This window comes from Ranitomeya imitator, chromosome 1 (assembly GCF_032444005.1).
Source record: "Ranitomeya imitator isolate aRanImi1 chromosome 1, aRanImi1.pri, whole genome shotgun sequence".
Classification (NCBI taxonomy): Eukaryota; Metazoa; Chordata; class Amphibia; order Anura; family Dendrobatidae; genus Ranitomeya; species Ranitomeya imitator.
The window spans coordinates 327,923,751-327,929,750 of record NC_091282.1 but is presented as its reverse complement, the minus strand read 5'-3'; positions in this window follow the sequence as shown (position 1 = coordinate 327,929,750).

Sequence of the window (6,000 nt, the reverse complement as noted above, 5' to 3'; positions counted from 1 at the left end):
AAACCAGTAGGCGTAGGGAAGCCCACCATAACATCTTTAAGGGCTTCAGAAAGACCTTTTCTGAAAATAGCAGCCAGAGCATCCTCGTTCCATTTAGTGAGCACAGACCATTTCCTAAATTTCTGGCAGTATAATTTTGCCGCTTTCTGACCTTGACACAAGGCCAACAGGGTTTTTTCTGCATGATCCACAGAATTAGGTTCGTCATACAATAATCCGAGCGCTTGAAAAAATGCGTCTACATTCAGCAATGCCGGATCCCCTGATTCAAGGGAGAATGCCCAGTCCTGAGGGTCACCACGCAGCAAGGATATGATGATTTTAACTTGCTGAATGGGATCACCAGAAGAACGGGGTTTCAAAGCAAAAAACAATTTGCAGTTATTTTTAAAGTTCAAAAACTTGGATCTGTCTCCAAAAAACAAATCAGGAGTAGAAATTCTAGGCTCCAAAGCCGGAGTCTGGACAACATAATCTTGGATACTCTGTACTCTTGCAGCAAGTTGATCCACACGAGAAAACAAACCCTGAACATCCATGCCAGAGCATAAATCCTGAACCACCCAGAGATCAAGAGGAAAAAAAAGACAAAAGAAAGCACAGAAAAAAAAGTGGCTCAGAATTTTTTCCTTCTTTTGAGATGCATTTAATTCATTTTTGGCCACTTGTACTGTTATGATCTGGTGGTTTAGGAGCAACCTGGGACAAGCTCTGAAGGAAGTGGTAACTGTACTGACCGCAGTCCCTAAGCTCAACACAACACTGGAAGTAGCCGTGGGATGCTCCTAACACTCCCTAGGCACCTCGTCACAGCCTGAGAACTAACTACCCCTAAAGATAGAAACAGGAAAACTATCTTGCCTCAGAGAAAATCCCCAAAGGATAGATAGCCCCCCACAAGTAAAGACTGTGAGTGGAGAGGGAAAAGACATACACAGAATGAAACCAGGATGAGCACATCGGAAGCCTATCGAAGAGCTCAGATATCAAGGGCAAAGGATATTTATTCTTAACGGTGATGGCGTTAAGACCCCTGTAGTCTATGCATGGACGCAGTTCCCCATTCTTCTTCTGCACGAAGAAGAACCCAGCCCCAGCAGGTGACACTGACTTCCTGATGAACCCTCTTGCCAGATTCTCTTGAATGTACTGAGACATTGCCTCTGTCTCCGGGAGAGATAACAGATAGACTCGACCCCGGTGAGGATCACCACCAGGCAAGAGATCAATAGGACAGTCATAGGGGCGATGGAACGGAAGGGTCTCCGCCGCCTTTTTGGAGAATACGTCGGCATAAGACCAATATTGCTTGGGGAGAGAGGATAGATCTGCGGGTACCTCTGTAGTAGCAACCTGAACGCACTCCCTCTGACACCTACCCCCACAAGATTCACCACATCTCAGAATTCTGCCTGAGGACCACTCGATATGAGGAGAGTGGTACCGTAGCCAAGGTATCCCCAACAGGACCTTATAAATTCCCTCAGGAATGACGAGCAGAGATATAATCTCCAGATGGGATGGCAACATGGACAGAGTAAAAGGGATGGTCTGGTGTGTTATCTGTGAGGGCAGTGTCGACCCATTCACCACTCGTACCGTTACTGGTTGAGCTAGCATAACCAAGGTTATTGCGTGACGTTGGGCGAAGGCAGAAGACATAAAATTGCCCTCCACCCCAGAATCCACGCAGAGCTCTACCATGTGGGAGGATGAGCCTATAATAATTGTCCCCTTAAAGGACAATTTGGATGCAAACGTCGCCGTGTCTAGTGTACCTCCATCTACTACCACTAGACGCTGACGTTTCCTCGACCGCTGGGACATTAGGCGGCAAGATGTCCTGACTGCTGGCAAACATGACAGACCTTGAATGCACAAGCGGTCCGGGACTTAGATCCCACTCGTGACACTTCCATGGCCTCATGTGACTCAGGAACCAGGACTGGAGATTCCAGAGGTTTGGCGAAGGTAGGAGCCAGCCGACACCTCTGCCTACACTGGGCTCGCTCTAACCTCCGCTCATTAAAACGGAGGTCAATACGAGTAGAGACAGTTATTAACTCCTCCAGTGTGGCAGGAATCTCCCTAGTGGCCAGAGCGTCCTTCACGTGATCAGCCAGCCCCTTCCAAAATATGGGGATAAGTGCTTTATCCGACCACTCCAGCTCAGAAGCTAAAGTACAAAAGCGGACGGACCCTGAGTTAGTGCCAGCAGTTGGAGCGCCGTGTCATGGGTGACTTGAGAACCAACCTAAGCCAAGGCTAATTGCCCCCACTGATGCTAGTATCGTATCCACTGGCATAAGCCAAAACACATTTGATACTAGTGCGAACAGTCATACAATAGGGTAGGGGTATTTAATGAATGACTTGCACTCACAACAAACACACATATACAAATGTACACTAGCGCATGGCCGTGCGGCCATGCGAGCCTTATATTGCTGCAGCAAGTAAAAGACCTTCCTAGAAGGACCAATGAGAGACTGCCAAACCTGAGCATGTGACCCTAAATCTCCACTGAGAGATCTTGCCCTGGGCATGCTCAGTGTGTGCAAAGCAGGACTTAGTCCTAGCACCTGCAGGACCTTCCTGAAAGGACCAATGGACTTAGGTACCGTATCTGACCATGTGACCCTCGATCTCCACTGAGAGATCTTACTCAGGGCATGCTCAGAACAAGAAAAGCAGGACTTAGTCCCAGAAGCGTCTGCTCGCCGCTGCCCAGCACTGACTTCAACGGCAGAAGCAGGAAAAGCAGCAGTAACTCTTTGTACAGAGTGGGACTGAGCAAGACGCTGGGACCGACGTCTCTGCTGAGCAGGCTCTACTGTGGCATGAGAAGAATGAGAGACCGCAGCGGAGATGGCCCAAGATTCCCCCTGTGCAGAGGCGGGAACTCAACCCCTAAAATTGGGCTGCTATTTTTAGGCTGCGGGGGCAGTATCCATGGCCCCTTATCAGACAGAGAATAACAGTCTTCAGCTGTCTGCTTTAGCAAGGTTTGTTGTCAAAAATGGCAGGGATCCCATGCCGTTTTCTTTAATTATTTATTTAAATAATTTTAAAAAATTGGAATGGGGACCCCTCTATTCTTAATAACCAGTCTTGCTGAAGCTGACATCTGAGAGATGCAGCCCCCAGCTCTCAGTTTTCCCTGACTGGTTATCAAAAATACAGTGGAACCAATGCAGTTTTTCTTTTAAATTATTTATCTACAGCGCAGACGTTGGCTAACGAATACTCGCATTAGTCGCTCCTGCTCTCACTGTTATTAGCTGCAGCAGGTGTCAGCTGATAGAAGCCGAAAGTAAACTTTATACCTCCAATTATAGTTGTTGGCTCACTCTGTAATTTGACAGCATGGGAACCGCAGCTCTATGAACGGCGGGGATGATTTTACCTCTGATCAGAAGTGGTTTACCACGCTGCCATGCAGTTGACAGCACGATAAACATCCAGTGTTTGGGGGGCCGAACCCAAACAGTAACACGGACTTCCTGGTGAAGTCTGTGTTCTTTGTCAATACCCAAACAGTAGATGTTTGGTATGGACGCCGAACTTTACTGTTTGGGTTCGCCCATCTCTAGAAAACAGGCTTAGATGTGAAAGAATTAAGGGCTCCTTATATTTAACTTCTCGGGACATTTTCAAAAATTTTATATTCACATTTATATTATATTTGTGTGAAACTTACTTTTTTAATGTATAAACATGACCCCACCATTTCTTATAAAGGAGACAGATAGAACTTCAACTTGTCAATGGGTAGGAATGACTATGATCATTTTAATCTATTTAATAAATGTTTCTTGGGAGCCTTGTATATATATATATATATATATATATATATATATACAGTGGGGCAAAAAAGTATTTAGTCAGTCAGCAATAGTGCAAGTTCCACCACTTAAAAAGATGAGAGGCGTCTGTAATTTACATGATAGGTAGACCTCAACTATGGGAGACAAACTGAGAAAAAAAATCCAGAAAATCACATTGTCTGTTTTGTTTAACATTTTATTTGCATATTATGGTGGAAAATAAGTATTTGGTCAGAAACAAACAATCAAGATTTCTGGCTCTCACAGACCTGTAACTTCTTCTTTAAGAGTCTCCTCTTTCCTCCACTCATTACCTGTAGTAATGGCACCTGTTTACACTTGTTATCAGTATAAAAAGACACCTGTGCACACCCTCAAACAGTCTGACTCCAAACTCCACTATGGTGAAGACCAAAGAGCTGTCAAAGGACACCAGAAACAAAATTGTAGCCCTGCACCAGGCTGGGAAGACTGAATCTGCAATAGCCAACCAGCTTGGAGTGAAGAAATCAACAGTGGGAGCAATAATTAGAAAATGGAAGACATACAACACCACTGATAATCTCCCTCGATCTGGGGCTCCACGCAAAATCCCACCCCGTGGGGTCAGAATGATCACAAGAACGGTGAGCAAAAATCCCAGAACCACGCGGGGGGACCTAGTGAATGAACTGCAGAGAGCTGGGACCAATGTAACAAGGCCTACCATAAGTAACACACTATGCCACCATGGACTCAGATCCTGCAGTGCCAGATGTGTCCCACTGCTTAAGCCAGTACATGTCCGGGCCCGTCTGAAGTTTGCTAGAGAGCATTTGGATGATCCAGAGGAGTTTTGGGAGAATGTCCTATGGTCTGATGAAACCAAACTGGAACTGTTTGGTAGAAACACAACTTGTCGTGTTTGGAGGAAAAAGAATACTGAGTTGCATCCATCAAACACCATACCTACTGTAAAGCATGGTGGTGGAAACATCATGCTTTGGGGCTGTTTCTCTGCAAAGGGGCCAGGACGACTGATCCGGGTACATGAAAGAATGAATGGGGCCATGTATCGTGAGATTTTGAGTGCAAACATCCTTCCATCAGCAAGGGCATTGAAGATGAAACGTGGCTGGGTCTTTCAACATGACAATGATCCAAAGCACACCGCCATGGCAACGAAGGAGTGGCTTCATAAGAAGCATTTCAAGGTCCTGGAGTGGCCTAGCCAGTCTCCAGATCTCAACCCTATAGAAAACCTTTGGAGGGAGTTGAAAGTCCGTGTTGCCAAGTGAAAAGCCAAAAACATCACTGCTCTAGAGGAGATCTGCATGGAGGAATGGGCTAACATACCAACAACAGTGTGTGGCAACCTTGTGAAGACTTACAGAAAACGTTTGACCTCTGTCATTGCCAACAAAGGATATATTACAAAGTATTGAGATTAAATTTTGTTTCTGACCAAATACTTATTTTCCACCATAATATGCAAATAAATTGTTAAAAAAACAGACAATGTGATTTTCTGGATTTTTTTTTCTCAGTTTGTCTCCCATAGTTGAGGTCTACCTATGATGTAAATTACAGACGCCTCTCATCTTTTTAAGTGGTGGAACTTGCACTATTGCTGACTGACTAAATACTTTTTTGCCCCACTGTATATAAACAGTATATAGCTTAAAGGTTGCATTTATAGAGAACATTTCTTTGAAATAACTTTGTGGCTGATTGAGAGGAAATTGAGCACCCTGTCTTCTGTAATGAAGAGAACAACTTCTGCTTTGCATGTTCCAGCTGTTCATACTATAATAAACATACTAATAATTCATCTTTATTAGAGAAACTTTCATAGAGGTGTACAGATGTATATGACTATAACAAAGTCATTCAAGCGTTGTCTCATTTCAGGATAGGATTGTGGGTGTGTAAAATTCCAGAATGAATATGCTGTAACAGATGGAGAATCTCTTTATTAAAATATCTCATAGAACAAAGCTGTCATACTTGTTTTATCTATCTATCTATCTATCTATCTATCTATCTATCTATCTATCTATCTATCTATTCAGCCTAAATAAAAAAGAAATAAGACATTTCTCCATAGTTGATGCAACTAATGGCAGAGAAATCATTTCCATGAATCTATATTTTGCAGACATGTTGTAGATTCCACTACCTAATTTTTAAGACT